Source organism: Lichenostomus cassidix, chromosome 12 (assembly GCF_008360975.1).
Source record: "Lichenostomus cassidix isolate B80296 chromosome 12, HeHo_3.0, whole genome shotgun sequence".
In the NCBI taxonomy this organism is placed as follows: domain Eukaryota; kingdom Metazoa; phylum Chordata; class Aves; order Passeriformes; family Meliphagidae; genus Lichenostomus; species Lichenostomus cassidix.
Genome location: NC_139493.1, coordinates 17,170,860 through 17,195,454, shown reverse-complemented (window position 1 = coordinate 17,195,454; position 24,595 = coordinate 17,170,860). Strand labels below are relative to the sequence as shown.

At 41.6% G+C, this 24,595-nt stretch overlaps 1 protein-coding gene across 9 annotated transcripts in view; it reads right to left on the bottom strand.

Moving 5' to 3' along the window:
- Positions 1–24,595, bottom strand: part of ATP2B2 (ATPase plasma membrane Ca2+ transporting 2) — a 380,463-nt gene that overhangs the window by 232,974 nt on the left and 122,894 nt on the right. For all 9 annotated transcript variants that reach the window (XR_014854795.1, XM_085073053.1, XM_085073049.1 and 6 more), the window contains exon 3: positions 15,803–15,902. The gene's annotated coding sequence lies outside the window, so the exon portion shown is untranslated. The remainder of the gene's footprint in view (positions 1–15,802; positions 15,903–24,595) is intronic.

The window sequence follows — 24,595 nt, the reverse complement described above, 5'->3', positions numbered from 1 at the left end:
TTTGCAGGAGGGAAACTTTGCTGTGAGAGGAGCCAAGGTCCACTGAAGGGATTAATTCATGATTTCTCTTCTCTCACACCATTAAAAAAGCCCCAATACGATTAACTCTAAAGCGATTCTACAGTTGTTCAAACATCCACAACCAGAAATGACAGCAGTAGCTCAGCCCACTCGGGTGCCTGGAAAAGAAGCTACAGTTCACCTTAATTAATTCTCCAGAAAGAATGAAAATGTCATCTATTAGATTAAAACCAGAAGGAAAGAATGCACATTTTTCCATGCAGAAAAAGAAATAAATTAAAAAAAAAAAAAGCCCAACTCAATTAAGTGTGGCAAGTAGCAAATAAACAGGAAGCAAATTTAAAATGAATCACAAGATGAACATTCCCCAGCTCCCCACACATCTCTCTCCGACGTAATTAAGCTAAAACTGTCCTTGCAGAGGGAAAGAAAGCTGCAATAGCTTTATTTACATATAAACAATTATTCAGCTGTAAACAGAACTCACACACACAGGAGTTAATGGAGAAATCATCAACACAGCTATCGACTACACTTAGATCTCCTCTTCAGGTGCCAGGTAGCAATTACAGTCTCCTTCACCTTGGGAATTCTTAAATATTCCCCTCTTTATCTGGACTAACCTGTGCCACTCCTATTTCAAATACACCTATTTCAAGACTGGAGTGTGGGGATTTTAGCCTTTATCAAAGCAGATTTGTGCACAGTGTGTCTGAGCCATAGTACAAAACTAAAAATTAACCAGGCACATGTAACTTTATAGAGCCTACCATAAAATGCCCCTAAAGGCACGGAGATACTGCCTGAACCATGGCCTCTTTGGAAATCCACAAATGTTTGCTGGAGAATTGGACACATCTCGCCACGGCAAATCTCAGTTTACCACTAAAATCCCCGTGCAAGGCTTGTTTTGAGGCCAAATTTCCCCCTACTCCTGCATATTTTCCCATCCAAATACTGCTTTTGCCCAAGACATTGGCCTCCATTCCCTACTCCAACTTGAACAGCTAAGTTTTTCTTGTACAGTTGTGTTATTTGGCACGTGGAGAATGAGGTTAAGTGGTAAATTATTGCCTTATCTTTGCGAGCTGAATTAGGCCTAGACACAAAGGTGCCGAAGGTAATTAGCACAGGAGATGAGGCCCAGGCAGAATCACAAAGTTAACCTCTGCACAGCTCTGCCGTGTGGAGCTGGCTGTTTGCTCTGCTCTGAAGTTTCTGTACACTCAGATTTCTCACCAGAAGTGACACCTCGTGATCCAAATTAATGTTTCAGTGAGAGTCACACTGCTCTGCTATCCAAGAACGATCTCACGATAGAAAAACTGTCAATTTTTGTTTCCTTTCATTTTTCTGCTTGGATACAGATTCTACAGGTTCCTTTCACCACTATTTTACAATTCAACCCATGAAATATTTCAGTTTGGAAGTTGAGCATCTCTCAGAGCCAGGATGGAGCACTCCCCAGCAGATCCAGGAGAGCAGTGCCACATCCTCCTCCTCAGTGCAGGCTCTCCCTGCTCCCCATGTGTGACCACTGCAGCTGTTTTCACCTCACTGACATTCATTCCAGAGAGCTGGATTTACACAAATCTCAGTTCTGTCTTCCTGAAGCTCTGCTTTTGTCTAGTTTCTGCTTTTTTTTCCTTTCCGAGCCAGCTCACTGCAGGAAAGAAGTGATGCTCAAGGAGAAGGGAATGAGATTCTTTTTCTACTTTTGTCAACAAATATTCCTTCACAGATCTTAATTTCAGCAACTACTCCACTGTGCCATTATCACTGCCCAGGGAGAGCATGCTGCTATTCCATCAGCTCCAGCAATAAGAAAATCCTCACTGGAAGCCAACTGGTGCAACAGCTCAAATGCAAATTTAAATTCACAACGACACTGAAGTTTTGATTTTGCTTTCTGTAACAGTGACTCCTCTTAAAAAAAAATAAAATTAAAAAGGATGAGAAAAATTATGAAGCTTTTCCTTTTAATGCAAATGTAGCTGAAAGTGCATTAAACACAAAACATTCATTGGGTATTGATCCCAATGCCAAAATTACATGTGATCTTATGGAATGGCTGCTGTCCCTGGAAAGGATGGAGCACATCTGCTACCTTAAGGAGTTCTTTTAACAAAGTCAGCTACACATCCTAGATTTTAAAATGAACCCAGGCATCTATGGAGAAATGAAACTCTTCTCTAGGTGCTTTTCCTTCAACTTCAGAGCTTTAGGTGGCTGCTAAGCTGTTCCCAGCCTGCAGCCCTGGGCTCCCTGAAGCCTCAGCAGGACTCAGATCAGCCCAGAGGTGAGTGCAGGAACCAGAGCAGGGCAGCACTGGGACTCTGGAGGTGAAACCAAAAAGGCCAAACCCCAGTTTTCCATCGGCTGGAGCTGTGATGATGGAACATCTCAACCCCACCAAACCTCACAAAGGTCAATAATCCCCTTCCTCATGAAGGTAGTTATGACATGGATGATGACTCCTCGCTGAACACAAAATGTCTCTGATTTCAAGGTGTTAAACTCAATTTCAGTGTCCCAGTGGAGAACATCTACATGTAGTGTGCATATTTGCTGGGAAAAACCAAACATAAATCACTTCTGCTTGGGAAACTCCATGATGAGCACTAAAACAGAGAATTATCTGCATCTCTCAGAAGTTACCGCCTCTTTTTCCAGTTCCTTCTCAGAGCTTTTCACTAATATTTCCCACAATAGCAAATAGAATATGCATTGGCACAGTCACAACTGCAAAGTTAATGTTTAATGAAGTTATGTGGTCCCAGTTATTAATATGTTCCTCTTAGCACCTTTTGTACCATGTATTTATAACAACCATATGGACCAGTTAAAAACAAACAAACCAAACCGAAACAGGTTGGCTGCAAACTCTAGAACAGTTTTCATCAGGGCTGCAAAAATGGTTAAAAAGTTTCCCTAAATTCCGTTGTAAAAATCTCATTTTAAAATCACTATATTAATCAGTGGCAGTGAAGCAGTTTCCCCAAAGCCTTTTTGATTAAAAATCAGAGCAGTTAAGCTGTCACAGAGCTTTTGGGGAGGAGCCAGGAGGACTGGAGGTGGTGTGGCTGCTTTTCCAGGAGCAGCTCCTCTCCCAGAGGGACCTGGAGAGCCCAATTCCCTGCCCTGCAATGAGGCTCTCTGGCAGGTGACATGAAGAAGTTGCCATTTGTACCCCACAGACTCGGTCATTGGGAGATTTTTGACACATTTTGGGTGGATCTTGCAGCCAGGCACTGCAAGAATTCCCTGAATGCTGCTTCATTGTGCCACTGAACAGACTAGAGGCAAAGGATTTGCAGGTGACTTGAGAGCAGAGAGCAAAAAAACAAAACAAAAAAAGGATGGGTTTTTAGTTTTTAAAGCTTCTCCTGCATTTGAGTTTGGGTTGGGCAAAGTTAAACCGCTTCAATGAGTTAAAGAATATTATATTTTGGATACACATGTTGTGACAGACCAGACTGAGTAGCAACCTGCACAAATTCCCAAAGACTGGAATGAATCTGTCATCTTGTAAGGTCACTATCAGCAGGGAGCAGCCCTGGCAAAACGATAGGTGGTGGAAAGGCAGAGTGAGTAACTGAATCAGTGACTCAAGGTCGCTCTCTAGGAAGTGGTATTTGGGTGAGATGATGCTCTGCTGGGTGAGACATCCCTAAAACTCCATTGTAAAAATCATATCAAGATATCTCTTCAGTAGGGAACAAGGTCAAGAATAATATTGCACTAACCAGGAGCAAGTAAACATGGAGATCTGGCAGAGGAGATGGGAAAAAAAAAAATCACTAAAATGTTTTTTCTACATCACTCGCTAATTATTACTCATAATTAAAGTATATAAATATTTCCTCATATCACATCCCTCCAAGTCCAAATCTTTTCCAATATGCTTCTCCCATTGTAACAATATTTTTTGTTTTACCACTCAGCCATCAGCTGAATCCTTCCCCTAATCCTTTCCAGGTATAAAATGAAAATAACAAAGAAAAATGCAATTTCTACAGAGCCCCAAGAGCCCTTCTGAAATGTGCTGTGCTGACACATGGATTTCCAAACCACATTAGGACATTTTTGACCTTTTGCACTTTCAAATCAGTTGCAGTAAAGATATCAGGCATTTTGCAATAGGAGATCTCCCCAGAAGAGTTTCCATAACATACAAAGAATTACTTTTAGGAGAATTTCCTTCTATTTCAGAACAAGGGTGAAAGGACTACTTTAGAAAAAGGTAAAAAACACAAAAATGAAATTTTAGGCGTCTATTAGAGGGAGCTGTTAAATCCTAGATAGCAGAATTATTCCAGATATATAAATGATATTATGGCAAATAATGTCTTGTCTATCAAAATTCACACAATCAGACAACTCCAGCACCAAACAATTTGCAGTCTAATGTACAACACCACTTTATAAATTTAACAAACAATTGGAGGTACTTAAGACATGGAAAGGATCGTTAAGGTCTCATGGCAGAGTAGTTTTTCTTCATTTCAAGTTGCTTTGGTTCCTGTCCTCAATTTGATGTGGAATTAACAGGTGTGATGTTTAATGAAGTTCTATAAATACTGTAGATTGCATTGCCTTAGAACTCCATGGGAATGGCATTGCAAAATTACTGGCAAGAATTCCTTTGATTCATTAAAGCTTCATTAGGAGAAAACCTCTCTTTTGCAGCAATCCAGGACTTATGTGGGGACAACTCATTTATTGGTGGCAACAAAGCTGAGCACAAAGCTGCTCTGCAATGACCAATTCCTGTTTTCCTCAAAAGCAAACCTTAATCCTTGTCCACCCCAAACTCTGAAGAGTTCAAATTTCCTTTTATCCAGGTGTAAATCCCCACTCAGAGCACACCAGGAATGTCAGCCATTCTCTCCATGTGGAGAAGACAAAGTTATTCCTTTCTCTGAGCACATTGTTCACCTTTCAATATTTTGTCAGAACCTGTATTTCCCACACCAAACATGTCCCAAATGGGAGGAGAGCTGTGACAAGAACTAGAACATAAGAAATACTAAAGGAAATACTCCTGACAGGATTTCTGCACAGACTTGGAAACCCATCTGCTTACACAACAAGTGAATATTCAGAGCTGACTGGTCAAACTGGGCAAGTGTAACACCTCAGGGTTAAGTTACAGCTCCAGCCTACCAACAGACAAGAAAACAGCACTGGGAAGAGATTAAACAAAAGCCTTAAAGCTATGTAATTCACAGCTTGCATGAAAGAGATGATTAAATTTGTATTTTTATACATGATTTCTTCCTGCATTGAGAAAAATGGATTATTTCTCATTAATCACAAGGAACCAAGCCCAGTGTACCAGAAGTTTCATTAAATTCATTCACTGCTCAGTGAAAGCTGCAATAAACTTTTTTCAATACACAACCGTATTTTGGCTGTGTATGAGCAAAAGTACATTGTGGTATTAGGATTTTGTCTCTGCACTTTAGAAATACTCATAATAAATATTATCACAGTTGGGCTTTTTGCTCACGATGTTGAATTTTGCACACACTGGCAGCAACTCCAAGCCAATAACCACAGCAATGAAAATGACACAACTGTTCCCCAGTGCAAAAGTTTTCTATTGTTCAAAAAACCCCATTTTATAACCCATCTGACTCCTCTCATCAAAAAGTGAATTTCTCTGGTTATCTCTTTCTCAGAAAGCTCATCCCACCCAGCCCTCCCCCCGGAGCACTGATGGAGGAACTGTGTTGTCCCTTCCTTCTCCATCCTTCCCAACCAGTGACAAACAACCCAAACCCTTTTGGGGAGCAGCTCCTTCTGCCTTGGTGTGTGAGAACAAATGCAGAGCTCCTCCTGTGCCTCGCTGCAGTTTGAATTCCAGTTCAGCTGCTTTGGCTGATTTTCTCTCCAGGCACTGCAAACATCTGTGGCTCAAAGCCAAGTGTGACTCTGGATGCTGCCCACAGGATTTCCTCCATTTCCCACCAACCCATCCCTGGGATCCTGCCTTGCTTCTTTCCCAGCTGTATTTTTAAAGCCTGTTCTTTCCAAAGAGATCCCAGTGACAATCTCCTGCTCAAGTGTTATGGATTTTCATTTCAATTGCTAGGTGGAGGAGGGATATAAACTCCCATTTTCCCATCCATTTCATGTGAAGCCGCATCCAAGATGATGTGAGTACCCCCAAAATAGCTGCTCAAAATGAATCACTCATAGCAGTTTCCAACTTCTAACAGACAAGGACTGAACCACCATTGCAAGAACTTAAAATGTCCTGTAATGAGAGAGTATTTTGTGAGCACAACAAGCATTTTGTAAGCAAAGTGGGAAAAAAAATCTAAATTATGGGGGGTTTTTTCATTTATAGTAAGAAAATTATCTATGTTTTGCTCAAATTTGACCACAGAACTAACAAAACTCTCATAATGTACAAATGTTATGGAAAAAAAATAACCCCAACATCACAAAGGGTCAAGGTTCCTGCAGCAAAATCAAAGGATCAAAAGAGTCTCCAGATGGGAAACAACTGAAGCTTTTCATAAGTTTAAATCCTGCTGTACCTTGGGGCTGGTGATGAACTCTAGCAGTGCATGTATGAACAGGCACACCAACACCCCTGTGTATTCATACACACACAGCTGCAAAAAAATCCAGAGGTTTAAAGCCCTTTTATATTCAAATGCAATTATTATTTGGAGGATTTTCTATTTCTGCCATTTTTCTTTCAGATACAGATTGAAATAAATTTTTTTCAGCTTCTTTTCTTAATTTTTCTTTTTACCAGTCGATATCTTACCAAAATTAATTCAAACTCCATGAAGACAAGATAGAAAATTCTCTGATCCTTAATAATGTCATGTTTGAACTATTGCAGACTCCTCCTTTAGCCTTTGCAACCCCAATTTGCTATCCTTTAGTCTGAAACACTAAAACAGTTGGGCTGTGTCTGTAATATGATTGCCTCAGGTTGTTTTTTTTCCTCCTTCTCCTTTCTTTCTTTCTTTCCACCAGAGGACCCTGCTGTGGCTGTTGAGATGGAGCACTCAACCTTTTGTTAAAACAGGAGCTCCTTGGCTGCACATTTCCCACATTTCCCAAAAATCACCACCTGGTCTGATCTGTGCACCAAAAGCAGCCCCATTACCCTGAAAAATGCACCAATCAACCTCTCTCCAAAACTCCCTGAATTGTCTCTACAAAGGACCAATTCCTGCTGCTTACAAACTCTGGCTCAGATGCCACTTCTGATCCAGAAAGTCTCTCAGGAGCTGGATAAGGAAAAAGAAAATCCTTGTTGAACTCTTAGCATAAAGAACCTGCTGCTAGCTCCCCTTAGAAAGTGTCCATTGCAATTTTTCAAGAATGCTACTTGATGCGGTTTAGTACAATTTTTGAAAAGCTTATGAGAAAATAAGGGTTCAGCTTCTCCTTTAATCTCCCATGCCCCTTGGCCATGTCATTCCCCCAGGAATCCCAGTGAGGGGAGAAATGCCTGCCCACCAGAAAGAAATGGGATCAGATGTTGTCATGGGCACTGATTTCATCTCCATGTCAGTGCTGTTTGCCCAGTACCACTGACAGAGACATTCACAGGGTGAACCACCTGCTCCAGCAGGACTGGGCACTCTGGGGATCTGTGGGGTGATGGGAAAAGGAAGAACTTCTCAGCAGCGAGGTCTGGGGCAGAAAAACACCAAAACAAACAAGTGAAAAAACAACATGAACCAACCCAAAGCAAAACCTCAAAACAAATAACCAAACCAACCAGAAGGCCAGCAGCCCAAAAGGTGACAGAAGTCCCTGGGAGCAGTGGGCACAGGGACACCCATAGAGGTCACCCTTCCAGTCCAGCAGTTGATGGATCATTGCATGAACAGGCTAACAGGGTTCTCCTGCCTAACACGAGTTTCTACAGACTGACATGGACTCATCTCCCTCCAAGCTGGAGTTTATATCCCAGGGGCTTGGTGAGGTTAGAAAATGTAAAGATACAAACTTCAATAAAGATGATAGAAAAGAATTCTTTGCTCTCTTCTCCTCTCATCATTCCTGCCCAGCACAGGTCAGCTGGCTCAGTGCATCCCAGCCAGCCTCACCTTCGGTGCCACTGCAGCTCCAGAGCTCCAGCAGCTGCTCCAGAAGAGCTCAGCACAAAGAAACAAAACCATTCCTTCCCTCTCCTCCTACAGTGTTTAAGGCACACATCTGCACTTGCCAAGTCCTCTTTTTGATGCTGGAAATTTACATTTTCTTCATATACACACATGCTGCTTTTATGACACTCTAACAAATCCAGTTTTTATCTCATCCCAGATGATGCTGATGGAGAGAAGAAACTACCTGCTACAGAGGGGGAGCTGGGCAGCTGCTCCTGCAGTAAAAAGTTTGGGGTTTTTTAACTGAGTCCAGAAAAGGCCATTAAGTGGACAAAACATGATTTATAAAGCCAGGAGCTGGTGCAATTTATGTTCTGTTCAGAAGGGTTCACAGCACATCATTCCATTCACAGCACATTTAATAGTGAGTGGCAATCCTCTGCTAAACGTTCTCATTTTTAAAGACATCCTTGAAAATACAATACATTCTGAAATGGAGATGTAAAGTTGTCACAAATAAGATTAAGAAAATGCTCACCAAATTCAGACCAAAAAGTTATGATCTCTTCTGTATTTCAGCCAGTTCAGGTAAGTCACTGATCCCAGCCTTGGCATTTCCAGTGCTTTTTCACTTTAAGGGAAAGGGAGGGAAAAACCAGCACCACAAATCCCAAACAAACCCCACAAAACCCAGCCTTCCACCACATTCTCTTGCACTGGATTTTGTAGCAGTCCAGGTCAGTACTGGTACCAGAACTGGCACTAAATGATCTGGGCCAATCTAAACTAGAAGCAGCAATTTTCATATCTATCAGATAATCAAGTTTTTGCAGGACAAGTGATGATGATGTGTAAAAATTCCATAGCAGCTAATCAAAGACAAAACTTGAGGAAGCAGCAAAAAGCTCATAATGAAGAAATATATTCCACCACAGGTGGCAGGAAATTGGAGCTACTGATAACAAGTGTTATGGGGCTGTGGCAAAGAAAGAAAATTAGCATAAGCATGAAGGCAAAGTAGTGATAGCACCAATAAAAAAAAAAAGCCTCAGAGCACTCTCCAGAAATCCATCATGAGAATCAAGTGAGAAGTAATAAATTTGCATTTTCTGTAAGACCTTGCATTTAAACATATTCTGAAATATTCTGTGAGTTTCAGGAGCTAGCTGCAGACCATGTGTTGCTTGAGTACACAAAAAGCAAAGCATCACTTCAGCGAGCACTGAAGCAGCAACATCTGCAGGGAGAGATTAGGGGGAAATCTGAAATGAGATTTAAGAACAAGTCACTCGATCCATCCAAACAGGCAGTGGGAGTGATGGAGAAGCCAAAGAATTCCAAACCTGTGCCTTGGAATATGACAGGGACGAGTAAGGGACAAAGAGAGCAGGAAGGTGAGGTCAGGGCCAAGCCTGAAGTTGGCCAAGGTGACCAAGGGATGTCCCACCCTGCAGCAGTCCCAAAACTCCTCCTCAGTGTCATTTGAAGGAACCTCCAGCCCAGGGAAAGCCATGGAGTGTGGATTAGACAACCTGGCAAAAGCTGGGGAGGATCAAATACCCATTCAAGAGAGGTGTTAATAGGCTTAATTAATAGGTACTACTGGCTTAGATGAACTCTCCAGGGGAAAAATGGATTGCAATGGGAAAGGATTGGCTCATCCAACTGCAAGCAAACAGATAATTCAACTTAGTTGCTGTAAGAGAGCACAACTCCTGAAGTCAATGGAATTCTGACCAACAGCAGGTAAACCACAGACCTTAAAGGTGCTGAGCAGGATCTGTGAGCTCAATACACATTTCAATAAGGACTAGGTAAAAAAGGAACTTGTGTTTTGTCTCAAAGAAGCTAAGCCTGATCTCAGCGAGGAGCTGCACTTGCAGGGCAAACTGGAAAAGAGAGGAAAGAGCACCAAAGGAAATGAGAGACTTTCCAGCACCCAGGAAAGCAATAAAATCAGCTGGGGGGAAAAAATCCCCTGTGCAGTCTCTGCTGGATATATTCAGTTCAGTTTCTCCCTGAAAAAGGGAAATTTAACACGGAAATGTGGGAGAAAGTGGAGGAATCAGCAGAGCAGGCTCAGGTGGGGTCATGTAAGGAAAAATTCACTTTTCCATGGGATCAAAAGACTAAAACTATGGAAAAAGGAAATGCTTCTCTCTGCCTTTCAGGGGTGAATTTGTACAATGCAGAGTGCTCTGAGTGTCGAGAAAGACTTGGCACATATCCTTTGAAAAATAGCGAATAAAGACAAATGTTAACACACTCCTTTGTGAGATTTGGTTTGTACATCTTAGCATTTGAATTGTACTCAGCCCTCCATGTGTCACGTTAAGAAAATTCACATTTCTGTGCTCTGCATTAGGAGAAACCAGCAGAAAAACCTTAATTTGAGCTCTAGGAAGAGCCAGAAGGCAGTAAAAATGTGAGAACACACCTACAAACCCTGAACCATCAAAGAGCCTGCCAAGAAAAGCCCTGCAGCAGCAAAGAGAGACAGCAATTTCCCTTCACTAGGACAGCTCTTAATTGATCACAAGCAATTTATTGGTATTACCAAGGATTGTTCTGAAGTCAGGAGGAATTCCTCATTTGCAGCTGGAGCACACTGCCTTTCCTCAGAGCACCAAAATGTGCCCAGCAGCAGCTGCAAGGAGCTCCCGTTGTGCCCACAAGAGGTGGCAAGAGCAGAAGTGCTAAAAAAATGCTTTTTTGCAAAAAATTACTGAGCAATACCTCAGAGAAACACTCAGAACATGCAATTCACCTCTTCATGCCAATCCTCAAAGCAGCTCTTTTGGTGACAGTGAAGCAAATCCACTATATAAACAGGGAAAAATAATATCCTCAAAGTGCAAAACTAAATAATTTTAAGCTAATAAACTAGTAATTGTATTCGTTTTTTTAAAAATAATATTATTAAAATATTTTCATTATTACTATAAGCTCTTATCTCTTTAGTTATATTCAACATTTCCAAAAAGTCCTGATTTTTAAATCAGAAAAGTGTGTGAAAAGTAGTAAGAAAGAAAAAAGAAATAATTACATCAGTGATTAGTAATAGAGTATTGAAATGTGATTTAAAAATAAAATCACTCATTTTTGTCCTAATGCATAAGAAAATCCCATGGAAACTTTACTTCCTGGACACAGCAGGAATTACTGCTTGGCTCCCACAGCCACACAGGAGTCAAACCAGGGCCAGGCTGGCATTTCTATTCATTTCTCTACTGATATAAATGAAATACATCTCCTCCTGTCCCTTGAGCAGCCACTGAAGTGTCACCTGACTATTCCTCCCCAAGGTTACTCAATGCCTGGGAATCCTGGGTGCACCAACACCCTCTGTTGTCTCTTTTTTTGCCATCTTGAACAGCCAGGTCACACCAAGACAAGTGAGAATTACTTAAATCCCAGGGTAACACTCACTAATAGGAAAATAAACTGGCATTATGTATTAACTTCATGTTTATCCATCCAAGAGATGATTTGAACAGAATACACAATACAGAATTCAGCAGGAATATCTTCAAATTTTTCTGTTTCCAGAGGAAAAAAAATTTAAAATAATCTTAATTTTATTCCATTAAGACACCATTAATTTTTTTGCCTTTTGTGTTTCCATATTGTATTTTGATCTATTGCTCAGGAGTCCTTAGACTGGGATGTTTAGGCAGTGGAACACACGGAGAGGTTTGCACAGCCATGCTGGACAACCTCACTGGGCCACAGTTCTCATCACCTTCAAAACAGAGATAAAAATCCATTTTTCTAATGCATTTCCAGTTCTACTGATGAGAACCCTGTGCACGAATTTCTGTCAGCCATTACCCTCTCACTGAGTATGGTTATGTTGGAATATTACCCTTCCTGACCTCTGAAAATAACATAAAATTGAAATGAAGTAGTAATTGAATGATTATAAAATGTCACTAACATCAGATAGTAGGAACAGACTATTTAATTAAAGGAAGTTTGCTCTTCAGAGGAGGAAGAGTTCAGATCCATTCCCAGATATTTATATATTTAATTTATTGTGCAAAGCTGAATGTCCAGGTTGTTGTAGGCACAGATCTGTTCTGCTTCTGCACAACCTCTCTGAAGAAGCATCATCATATTCACAGCTACCAAGGGACAGAAAATGGAAGATGCTCCTCTTCCCCTTCCAGACACAGGGGACAACTCCCCAAAAATTGCACAGGGAGGGATGGAGGGATGGAGGGATGGAGGGATGGAGGGATGGAGGGATGGAGGGATGGAGGGATGGAGGGATGGAGGGATGGAGGGATGGAGGGATGGGGTTGTCTCTGACACCACACCTACAAACCAAATTTTGCTGCCATCTCTCATTGTCTGGGATGAGCTGCTGGACAATTTGTGCTGGGAATTGCAGTGAAGTGACACCTGTAGCCCCGTGCTTTGCTGCTCCAGCTCTTTGCCTCCAGTGGAGGTGGCAGAAGCGACAAAAGCTGTCTGCCAGAGGTTATCTTCACTACTGGAAAAGCTCAAACTCCCACTGGCTTCCCAGTGCCCCACATTTCCAGGCCAGGAGGGAAAAGCAGGTGGAGCTACACAAGATAAAACCATTTCTTCAGCTTCCCATCCTCTGTTCCAGCTGGCATTTCAGTGCTGAGCAGCACAGAAATAACAGCACAGCCCAAAGAATCTCCTTAATAACTCCAATAAATCACAGGAATGACAAAACAAAACCAGGAAGGATTTCACATGGGAACATCTTTAGGAGAGAACAACACCTGCAGCTGCCTTTGAGAAGGAATAACCCTTGTGGGCTCCTGGGCTCAGCAGGTACATTCCCAGAGCATTCCCAGAGCAATCCCAGAGCAATCCCAGAGCAGTGGGACCTCCTGGCTCATGTGTAAATCTCCTGTTTAGGTCTAACCACAGCAGGTGCCTTGTGTTCATCAGTGCAAGCAGCCTCAGCTCGGGCTGGGAGGCAAGTTAAACACAGAGAAATTCAGGGATTCAACCCATTTCATCCTTCGGGAACAGGATGAGAGAGGCTGAAGGCTGCTTTAGGAAGGTTTGTTTCAGGGGGTGACAATTTATTATCTTTACAAGTTCACTAAACCGTGTGGTTGTGCCTGGCAGCTTGCCTCCAACAACAGGAATTAAAACTATTATACTGAGAAATAGAGAAAATTATGGTATTTCAAACTCTGCTTATTTCTCTGGGGAAAAAAAAAAAAAAAGGACAAAAACCTTGGGGAGGCTTTTCTTTTTTTAATAGCTGAATGACTAAGAAAGTTCCCTCTCTAGTAAGTCTGCGTTCGCTTTTCAGTCTCTTACAGACATTTAAATGTCTGACAAATAGATTATAGACTACTTGTTTTAAGAGTTTGGGGTGAAAACGAAGCTTGAATCTGTAGTACTTTGAAAGACAAGCACAATATTTGGTCTGCCCAGCTTGTGGCACCTATTAAAACCTTCATTAAAGCACCAGTGACAAAGTGCTGCTGTCAGGAAGAAGTGAGGCTGAGCACCCTGCAATACTGGATGTTACAGTTGCCCACACAGTCATTATGACCATGTTTTCATTCTGCTCTGTATTGAAAAAAATAGAGGCACCAAGCAGAACATTTTGGTGTGAGTTGGGTTAGGTTTAGCTCAAAGAGCACATCAAACATTGGCAGGGAGGGGAGAACTGTAGGTATGCTCATCATCCCAATGGAAACCCATCTGTGGGAAAAGAGAGCAAATCCTTGAGTAATTTCTATCCACCTTGATGTTACATAATATTTTGGATACATTGAAGCTGTGCAAGTGCCGCTTTGTATTTATCATTGTTTTCATTATTTATCGTCATTTAACATTGTTTATCATTGTTTTTAAACTTTCTAACACAACAGTTGTTATTTCAGGGGTTTTTTATATACAATATATAAAATATATTGTATATATTTTTTATATACAATAAATTTTTATATACAATATAAAAAATTAATCTAAAACAAGTTTGTGCAGTTTTCTGCATAGCAGCTACACAGAACTTAAAGCTCTAATCTATGGAGAGCTTCCTTCATTCCTCACAGAAAACAGCAAAGCCTTTTTAGCTGAGTTAATAATTTCTTTTGCTTCTCTTATTAAGTTTGAAGTCTGTTCCACACTCATCACAGAAGAGGGAGAGTTCTGTGAACAGACACCAAAGCAACAGGGTGCTCTTATCTGTTTCCCATGTTTACTTGTTGAAAAAAAAAGTGTGATTCTCTGTCTTCCCTAATAACATGCTAACTAATCTCAATATATTTGGAATATATTTATTGTTGTCATAAAGCAAATTTGCTCAGACATCTCCTTACAATCACAAAAATTAAAAGTAAGCTTTATACCTCGCTGTACAAAACTCTATTTCACAATAAATACTTGCTAATTTTTCATTATTGGTTCTACTATTCCATAAACCCAAAACTTTAGCAGGTAGTGAGTGCTATTTTCCCTTTTTCTGTAATAGTGTGAATATTATACCTCATTTTCCCTCCTCGGTTAATGAACCTTCAGTAACAAGAGAGGAAACAAAGGAAAATACAGATTGCACCTGTATTGTATCATCACTTGCAAGTCACTAATTCACTTGCTATTCAAGAGAAAATTCAGAATAAATACCAGCTTGTTCCTTCCACTTACAAAATAATGGAATTTTTATACAATCAGTGCCAGTTGGGCAATGCCATTTTAATAAGATTACGAAGTTCAGCCAACCCAGCCTGCCTGGCTTCTAGAGCAGTTCTAACTAAAGAAAAGCTTGAGATAATCTGCTGATCTGTGCCCCATACCTGATAGCACTGGATGGATTCCTGATAGCCTAAGTGGAACATCATGTAAATGTATGGCTTCCAAAATTTAATAATCAAACCTCCGTGCCTGGGTACAGGAATTAAAGAGGCTCATCCCTGCTAAGGCAGAACGTTTTCACACAATTGAAAAGGGATAAAATAAGATTCACACCACGTCAAATACGATGACAAATGTATCAGCACTCCACCTGGATCTAATAATTTTATTATGTTTACCTTGTAAAACATAGTTCATGATATATATCAAAAAAATAATTCAGCCATGCAATATCACTGCTGGAACTTTCATTTCTGCATCCCCACCCTTGCGTTCCAGACTCTAACACTGATACTTTACCTGAGCAACTCTAGTTTGGGAGTAAAGTTGAGGATTTATCCTATGAAGAACAAATTTATAATTGTAGAAGAGCACTGTCTAAGTCAAGTACAGAGGAAGCATCATTTAGTCCAAAGTCTCAGGGTCTGGGGTGTGGGAGAATCCAGAATTCTGCCAGAGGTAGCTGTTTGCAGAGGTGCCAAGCCCTGCTGCACCACTGCAGTCTCCACTGGATTCAGCATCTCCCTCACCCAACCCACCACAGTGCAGGTTTGTCACACACACTTATCCCACATTTCATAGAACACAGCAGAAAGAGACAGCAGATTGATCTCCTAACCAAGGGAATCTCCCCCTAAACAATGTGAAACCATCACCATGTGGAAAAAATCTCTGGTAGCAGTCTGGTAAAGTGAATAGAGCACTTCTGTTTCCTTGGCTGGTGTCACTGAGCCAAAAATCAACATTGTATTTACCAATAAAAGTGAATTCCTCAGGAATTTTCTAGAATTGCTATGAAGTTACAACAGTAGATTTTTAATTTGAAAGAAGAAAAAGAAACAACTTACAGTTGTCTTGTAAAAATGAGCGAGTGCTTCATAAACAGGGTTCTGAGTCACATAACCAGCTGGGTCTTCTCGTGTTGGCTAATCAATCTTGATTTCAAAACTGGAAGAAAGAAAGAAGATAATTAGACTTGACAAACCCCAGAGAATTAAGCAAATTAATAGAACAAACAAGGATTGATCTAAGGATACCCCACAGGAGAAACAGATCCAAGAGCAAACATCCAGTGTCATAAATAGTTAGGGACATTTTGCAGTAAAATAATGTGATTAAAAAGTTCCAACTCTGTGACCAAAAATGTAAATTAAAAGCTTGAAACTAAGGGCCTCAGTCCCAATGATATCTCTCCTTATCCATTTATCAGAGCTGTAGCTCTCTGGCCTTTCATACTTGTATATAAATGTTGGTTTAATGTTTTTGGAGATTAAAACTCCTTGTGTGTTTTGTCTGTGTGAGACGGAAAGGCTGGCAGAGAGGGCAGGAGCAGAGAGGAGCCATTCCCCTGGTTTTCCTTGCATGGCATAAGAACCTGGGAGTGAATAATAGAGAGGTCTTAAGGTCAGCAGAGCCCTGTCATGGTGAATAAGTGACATCCTGAGTGGTTCCATGAGAGATGCTCAGGAGGGTTCATGGAAATTACAGAAAGCAGTTCTGCAAGGAGAGGTCTCTGTGGATGGGGTGCAGGTGTTCCATGTGGGAACAATCCCCACTGCACCTTTAGGACGCTCAAAAATAAATCCATTTTTCATGGTTTTGTATGGAAAGGGAACCATTGTGCTGCAGCACGATGCCATTTTTGACCCAAGTCCCAGAATTACATTCAGCTCCTCTCGTGTCAAAGCCCAGCATATGGCAGAGCCGGAGGGGACACTCCTGGGAGAGAAAACATCCACTTCTGACTTGTAAGTTCCAGCTAATGATCAATTCATCACACCCCTCAGTAAATCATGTTTGGATTCAGCTTGCAAAAACCGGATTGTTTAAGGCCCTTTGAACACTATGTGAAAACATCTTTCATTATAAATGAGGATTTCCCTGCAGACACCAGTAAGACCACATCTGCTTCATCTTGGATTAGCATGAAGGAGTGAGCTTCCCGATGCTCCTGCCACTGAGTGTCATCTCTGCCAGCTTTTGCACGTCATGGGCTTCAGGCAGTCTCCACCTTGTGCCCAAATGAACACTGAAACCATCCAAATACATTTAAGTTCCATATTGCTGAGGTTTATAGGACTTGTTTTAGGTATGACAACCTCCCTTAAATATTCTTACTGTAACTTAAGGCAGCTCTGTTTGCATAATTTTGTCTGGGAATTTCAGGGCATGGACACCATTCCTTTGTAAACTGTATTTCAAGTATATTTTGAAGATTAATGCACAGTGCAGTGTTCCAGGACAACACCCCAGACTTTCTCTTCCCTCATGTCTGTGGAAATCACTGGGAGCTGGGGGATGAACAGATGGAGCAGCCCTGGAGAGAAGGACTTGGAGGAGCTGGTGGATGAGAGGCTGCACATGCCCCAGGCCCAGTGGGGCTCAGGAACCCCCATGTGACCCCACAGCGTGGGCAGCAGGAAAGGGGGGATTCTGCCTCTCTGCCCTGCTCAGGTGAGACCCACCTGAGCTGCCCCAGCCCTGGATCAGCACAGGGAGGAGCTGGAGCTGCTGCAGAGAGTCCAGAGAGACACCAGGATGAGCAGAGATGGAGCAGCTCTGCTGGGAGGAAAGGCTGGCAGAGCTGGGATTGCTCAGCCTGGAGAGGAGAAGCTTTGGGGTGACTGAATTGTGACCTTCAGTGCCTAAAGGAGCTGCAGGAAAGATGGAGAGAGACTACAAGGGATGGAGGGACAGGACAAGGGGAATGGATTCAGACTGACAGAGGGCAGGGAGAGATGGGATTTGGGAAGGAATTTCTGCCTATGAGGGTGGTGATGCCCTGGCACAAGGTGCCCAGAGAAGCTGTGGCTGCCCCTGGATTCCTGGAAGTGTCCAAGGCCAGGCTGGACAGGGCTTGGAGCAACCTGGGATAGTGGGAGGTGTCCCTGCCAGGACAGGGGTGGGATGGGATGATCTCTAAGGTCCCTTCCAGCCCAAGGCACTCTCTGATGTCACTCTATGATATTTAACACCAGGGGCTGCACAGCTCTGCACTGCCCTGACACACAGCACAGACACACGGAAGGAAGAACACACTGAACCTGCTAAAAACAGGAACCTACTTGGGATCCAGTCTTCAATTCCACTCTCAAGACCTTGCCTACCAAAGAAAATAGGACTTTTGGAACAGATTTCTAACCAAATATTTATTATCAGGCTGTACCACCAGGTGGCAAGATTGCAAAATAAAGGAATTTTTAAAACTGTCCCTATAACCCATTCAGTCAGAGCTGCTTCAAAGACCCCTTGCTGGGCCATGGTGATTGTTTTGGGAGGACTTGGGTGAGTATTTAACATGTGGCCACAGAGGTGTGTAAAACAAATTATTTTAACTTTTTTTCATTACTCTCCATGTTGTCAATTTACTCACAACTACAAGAATCAAATGAAACATGAGATTCCCAGTACATGAAAAAGGAAATTGTGGCCACCAGCTGCACTTATTTGAAGAATTTGGTTTTCCCACTGTTTTCATCCTGCTCCCTCTTTCCCTGGTAACCATTTTAACCTTTTCAAAAGAGCCTAAAACCTGACATGACTGCAGGGAACCACAAATTAAATGGGAATAGAGCTCAAAAAGATTAATGAAATTACTTTGCAAAGGGAGAGTAAAGACTTTACACTGAGTGTACTTACAATCACTTGGGTAATTTTTTTCCCCTATATTTTCATTTCTCATTATCATCCCAATTATCCATAAACCAAGACACAGGGCAGTTCTAAATTCTACACTAAAGGTGTCTCACAGACACGTGAGTGCAGTTTAAAGGGCTGAATTTTATACTGTGTTATTTTACAGTCCGTTTTGATTAAAAATTTAGGAAAAAATAGAAGTCCCTAGTAACTACTCACAAATCTCTATAATGCCCCTAGATCACAAACGACACCATGGGAGCAGGCAGTCCAACATTTTGTGATTTATTTACATCTATATACACACAGATAGATATATGGGTAAATAAAATAATATAAAATATTAGTAAAGCTAATGGCAACCAGACCAAGCTGGTGAGCAACTCTAACTGGCCCTGAGATACGCAACACAAAAAAACAATGATTCCAGAAATAGTTTAGGGACTTTTTCCTTCCATTTGTAGCATTGCACCTGCTCAATAACATGAAGCTACACTTCACAGATGCTTAAAATATTGTCATTATCCCTGGAGCTAGAAGAAATTAGGTAGGTGTAAAATAATCAGAATGTCAAGCACATTAAATGTCAAGCATAAATAAGAACCAAAATTGGAATCTCTCAAAGATGCTGGTACTCCCACAGTTGGGCAAAAAGTGTTAACTTCAATAAGTGCCACCATTTGGGACTTGTATTATTATCCAAACCACAGAATTCTCTGCCTTAATGGCATCAGCTTGCAAGATGATTTGGCATTAGAAAGTAAAAGTAAATGTTATCCAAAACATCAAGAAAACTTCCTGCCCCAAAATAGATTTTTATTTGAGACTCTTCAATTCAAACACTCTAGGGTATTGAAATTAAAAAGAGATATAAAAAAATCCAGAAGACATTGCAGGAGAAGGGAGGGATGAGTAATACATGAGCCTGGGTTTCATGAGATGGCACCAAAAATATAAACTGCCAAATAAACTGCCGAGTTATGTTTCTTCATCCAATAAAACAAAATCACTTGTTCAATCAAGTTTTAATTCCATAATTCAATCATCATGAAAATTAAAATCAAGCTTTCTTTCCCCAATGAATATACATTAACTAAATATTTTAAAGTGAAGATATCTAAAAATCTAAATTAGCTTGGAAAATCTTTCAAGAAAGATTTACCTTTGTCAAAGTTCATTCTGTATTGGCATGGAGTCAAGTCCAGAAATCTAAAATGTAGTTAACTAAAATTGAAGTATTGAAAAAAATATCTCAAAACCCACAAAGCACATTATGCTATGCTTAGGGAGTAACACCCATTATGAAATGCTCAGTGAAATCCATACAAATGTATTATTTTTTGGTCTGGAATAAACATCTCCTTTCCACATTACCTATTTCCTTTTCTATTTGAACTGCACAACCAAAGTAGCTTTACAGGACATTCAGAGCTTGGGAATGGCTTTGTTTAGAGAGCTGAAAAATTCCCTGGAAACCATCTGGGCACTGGGCAAGCCATGACCCCATCCCAGGGATGTTTGCACGGCCAGAACATGCCACAAAATATTTAAATGTTCATAGGGAAGAGATTCATGCTCTTGGACAGAGGCAGGATGGAAACTTTTCTAATGTCTGCTTATCCTTCCAGCTGTGGGGCACCTTTTTGGGAAGAGCTGGAACAGAATCAATGGATTGACAGGAGGAGGAAGACAAACAGGGCTGAGGTCACTGAAGCACTTGGCCTCAGCCAGATGAATCTGTCAGCCCAGGGGAGCAATGGCATTGATCTGATTTGCACTCATCAAGCAGCAAGGTTAAAACACCTCCATGGAACTGAGCTCCTGAGCGGGAAAAATCTGCCAGAGAGCTGAACTGAACCTTCCTTTGGAGCTCCAGAAAGCCCCAAGCACGTCACACCTCCAGCAGCATGAACTGTACCATGTTTCAGCATGTTTAGATCATTAGAGAAAACTCTCAAAGTCACAAATGTATCCTATTTTACAAGGAATTGATAGAATTAGGCCAATACAGATTTACTTCCCTGCTTGAAGGAATAAAGGCTCTCTGGACTGTTTAGGACTTGCTAACATGCAGTGCTAGGATTACCATGCCAGCTTAAGCCTATGCTTCAAATCCAAAACTAACGAGAAAATACAACATATAAAGGTATTAATAACTGGAGTTTAAATTATATTAAAGGCTTTGTTGGCTTTGTTCTTTGCCTTATGAAATAGTAAGAGAATAAAAAACAAACCCAAATTTTATTTATAAAATGAGGCAGTGCCATACAGATGAGCACTCTTCTTTAAGGTCTTCATAAAAATAACATTTTCTCTTCCTAGAGAGTACTGTGATCCAGCCACAGACTCAGGCAACTCAAGTACGTGTTCATATTAAAAAAATAATAATAAAATCAAATCCTCTTCATGCTCAAGAACACTCTAAAGCACTTACTCTATAAAAAGAAATCTGAGAGAGTACATACACCTGATTTATTTCAGGAACCAAACAAAAATAACAAGAGTGCCACCTATCCTTCATTAGGAATAACAGAACTTCCCGTGGACTGACCTTGCTGTTAAAAACCCTGCACAATAAAACCTGACAGTTAAGAACATATAAAACTCTCCATCTGGGCAGAAACTTGGGGGAAAAAATAAAATGCAAAGGAGTGTTGCATGGAAAAGCAGGATTAAAAAGAAATACAGGAGGAGGACTTGGGGGGAAAAAAAAATCTGTTAGGTATGAGGAGAATAAAATCCAAACGCTTAAAACCCAGGAAAACTAGAGATATTTTAAAGCTTGAGGCCACATTTTGGATTTCAGTAATGATTTTGTGAAAATAAGTTTGTGTGTAACATGCAAACTTGGTCTAGAAGGAGCTGCTGTACAGAGGCAGCAGCTGCCACTGAACAGGAGACAGGGAATATTTGTCCAGTGCAGACAACTGGAGCAGCAGAGAGAGGGGTGGGAGGGGCATTATGCTCTCATGTTTTCAGATTACAGCAGATATAGGAGTCATGCAGATGAGCAATACTGGCATCTATGCCAGGGAAATGAAAATAAATTACTGCACCTGGGAATAAACACATAGATAAATATATTTTATTAATAAAAAAGGAGGAAAGTCAGTTTTCCTTTTTGGTAAATGGCTCATGACCTGCTACATGCACGTGGATGAGGGAAAATCCATATATTTGCATATTTTAAAACCCAATAGATACTTGTCCTCTTCCCAAACTGCCTCCCACAAAGGGAGTCATTTGAAAACTAAGCCACTACAAGATAATACAGAAGGCCTTTGCTTTTCAGAAAAAGCTGGTGACAATAAGGGAAGCAGAGCTCAGCTGTCCCTGCTGGGGACACCGGCAGAGCTCTGCAGGGAATGGGAGCTGGAAAAGGGAGCAGGCAGCACTCGGCAGAGCCAAGGGAAGCTGCAGTGTTCTCCCTGGTCAGATGAGGAGGAGAAGTGCGAAAAAACTTTCCAGATGCTACTGGGCTTTAAGGCAGGAGATGGAGTTCAACACAGATTCCCACTATACAACACACCCCTCAAAAATCAAACCCTGCAGTTGCAGCTCAAATGGGTGAGCTCTGAGCTGATCCCCTCCACAGAGAAGTGAGCCTGGCAGAAAACTGATCTAAAGCATGGCCTTACACGGGATGACAGCTCTCTCATTTTCACACAAGCACACAGAGCAAAGAACAGTCAAATATTTGTCATGGGCCCTATGGAGAGAGGCTGAGGGTTGCTCAGCCTGGAGAAGAGAAGCTCTGGGGAGAGCTCAGAGCCCCTTCCAGTGCCTAAAGGAGCTCCAGGAGAGCTGGAGAGGGACTGGGGACAAGGGATGGAGGGACAGAACACAGGGAATGGCTTTCCAGTGCCAGAGGGCAGGGAGAGATGGGGGATTGGGAAGGAATTGTTCCCTGTGAGGGTGGTGATGCCCTGGCACAGGGTGCCCAGAGAAGCTGTGGTTGCCCCTGGATCCTGGCAGTGTCCAAGGCCAGGCTGGACAGGGCTTGGAGCAGCCTGGGACAGTGGGAAGTGTCCCTGCCATGGCAGAGGAGTGGAGTGAGATGATCCTTAAGGTCCCTCCCAGCCCAACCCAACGCTAATCCCCAATCACCACTGCCTGTAGGTTGGACACAAATCTCTTGCTGATGAAGCAGTATTTTTTATATCAAGTGGACAGCCAATGCTGACAGCTAAACAATCATCCACACTAAATTTCCCAGAAAATTGAGGTGTGAGACACCAAGCACCAGGAAGCATTGCTTGCCAAGCAGATCTTCCTCAGAGACATGATTTACAGGATAAACAAAATGCAGTGTCATCTTGGAAAGTAATGGAGGTTACCTCAAACCTGTCAAAATTCACAACTTCAACCTCCCCAGAAGTATTGCAACTGCTTTACTGTAGGAAAAAGGTGGGAAAGAGTCCAAATGAGTAGTGCAACCTCTCCAAAGAACACAATGGGAACTCAAAGATCATTATATCAAATTCCACAGCAGAAGCTCCATGGTGAGAAGTCCTTATGGATTGATTTACACATAAAACAGTGAATGATAGTTTATCTATTGAGGGAGCTTTGCTCCAGTGGTTTATATAATATCAGTCCCTAAGTATAATTATAGCTATATAATCAATCAGCGACTACATATTATTTTATTCTCGTACAGCTCTGTTTGGAATCCCATCCAAGACATTTTAAATTGTACTCCAGTTACAGCTTAAAAAAATCTGCTGTATGGTCTCATCAGAGAAGTTTCAGAAGGATGCTAATAATAAATATTGAGACAAATACAAAGAATGACAAAAAAAGCAGAAGTGTGAAATATATTTCCCATTAACATGTGCATATGGTTTCACTCAAAACAAATTTTCTTGCAAGGAACATGTTTATATAATATTATTAAGTTGTTACATTACCAAACTGACTGTACGTTTATAATGGGGCCATTTTGATTTAGGCACTGTAAAAATTTCAGCTGGAAGGCAAAAATTTCAAATATAAATGGAAATAATGGAAGTAAAGTCCTGGAGGAAAACTGTTTGAGAGAAAAATGATAAAGACAAAAGAAACGAAGCATTGTTTTGGAGCTCCTAACAAATGCCAAAAGCCCGAGGAAAGAGGCGGGAAAATGGGATCCAGGCTCTACCTCACACAAAGATGTGTAAAACAGATCCATAAATTGCTGCACTGGCCCTAGATACTGAATGTCCTGTGATGGATAGAGGGTCACCTGTTGGTCTTCCCTTAATGTACCCCAGGGATTGCTGAGGGAGCAGCTTGGCATTTTCCCTGCTCCATCATACACAAATATAACCACTGCACTTGCATGGCAAATTAAACAACCACACCAGAGATGCCAACTGCATTCAGAGGAAAGAATGAGAACTTGACTAGCTTGCAGCTCCACAGATTGTTCCTCACTGGGCAGCACTGATCCCTGAGTGGAGACACTCTCAGCAGGACCAGCACTGTGCAGCAAGGTGACTTACACAGAATTCATCAGCTAATCACACAATCATAAAGTGGTTTGGATTAGAAGGGACCTTAAAGCCCATCCAGTGCCACCCGCAGCCCTGGGCAGGGACACCTTCCAGTGTCCCAGGTGGCTCTAAGCCCTGTCCAGCCTGGCCTTGGACACTGCCAGGGATCCAGGGGCATCCACATCTTCTCTGGGCACCTGAGCCAGTGCATTTATTCTTTAATTCTTTATGCAAACTTACAGTTGTAGGTGATTTTCAGAAGCCCATCAAGCAGCAGGGGCCACCTGTCCCTAGGCATTGTTTGAGCACCCCAGTCCTTATCAACATTACCAAAGCATCATTTGAGTAGCCAGCTGCAACAGGATGTTTTAGCAATTTTTAATCCAGCTCCATGCTTGGATGAAATAAACAATTTGTATAGAAGGTTCTGTGGTAAATGTCAATTTTTTCCTTGGCATTTACTTGCTTTTGGGATCTGGATTAGCCTTCATGCTCAGCAGGACCGAAGCAGAACTGATACATGATAATGCT